The sequence below is a fragment of the Cucurbita moschata genome, unplaced genomic scaffold, assembly GCF_002738365.1.
Source record: "Cucurbita moschata cultivar Rifu unplaced genomic scaffold, Cmos_1.0 Cmo_Scf02191, whole genome shotgun sequence".
Taxonomy (NCBI): domain Eukaryota; kingdom Viridiplantae; phylum Streptophyta; class Magnoliopsida; order Cucurbitales; family Cucurbitaceae; genus Cucurbita; species Cucurbita moschata.
Genome location: NW_019270704.1, coordinates 1 through 800, shown reverse-complemented (window position 1 = coordinate 800; position 800 = coordinate 1). Strand labels below are relative to the sequence as shown.

At 27.8% G+C, this 800-nt stretch overlaps 1 non-coding gene across 1 annotated transcript; it reads left to right on the top strand.

The window, feature by feature from the left end:
• Window positions 1–464: 464 nt before the first annotated feature.
• Window positions 465–536, top strand: TRNAP-UGG. The gene has a single exon. It is a non-coding gene; the product is annotated as a tRNA-Pro (tRNA).
• Window positions 537–800: the final 264 nt, after the last annotated feature.

The window sequence follows — 800 nt, the reverse complement described above, 5'->3', positions numbered from 1 at the left end:
TATCTTTTTACAATACTTCTATTCTTTTTTCTTCTCTCTACAGTAATTTTTCTTCTCTTTACTACTTCTATTCTTTTTTCTTCTCTAGTAATTTTTTTTCTCTCTACTACTTCTATTCTTTTTTCTTCTCTCTACAATAATTATCTTTCTACAGTAAATGCTCTTTTAATACTTGTGTACTCCACGACATATGTCTCAAATGGAACTATCACATTTTTACACTACTTCTATTTTTTTTCTTCTCTCTACAGTATTTTTTAGAACATAACTTTTATTCTTTTTACACTACTTCTATTCTTTTTTCTTCTCTCTACAGTAATTATCGTAAACCCAATGTAAATAATTTAACAGCAGTCTAGATCTAAAAGATATAATAATAATTGCTCATGGATTTCATTAACAAAATAATAAATGAAATAATGATGATACATAACAGAAACAACTTAATATATGGTCTATTATAAGGGCATTTGGTTTAGTGGTATGATTCTTGCTTTGGGTGCAAGAGGTCTCAAGTTCAATTCTCGGAATGCCCTCCAAAAGGAAACAAAAAACAAAAAAAAAAAAGAAATAGTTATCAATGGGCAACTTATATAAGTTTCATATATAGACTAGCAACTAAGTGGTATGATTATTGTTTTGGGTGTTGAGAGGTCTCAAGTTCAATTCTCGACAACAATATTATGTCAAAATGAATTAAGCAAGATAATATGATTTAAAATGTGAATTTTAAACATATTCTTGTAAGAATAAAGATTATCTCGAGCCCGACTTCAAAAAGAGCATTACACAAATTGTAG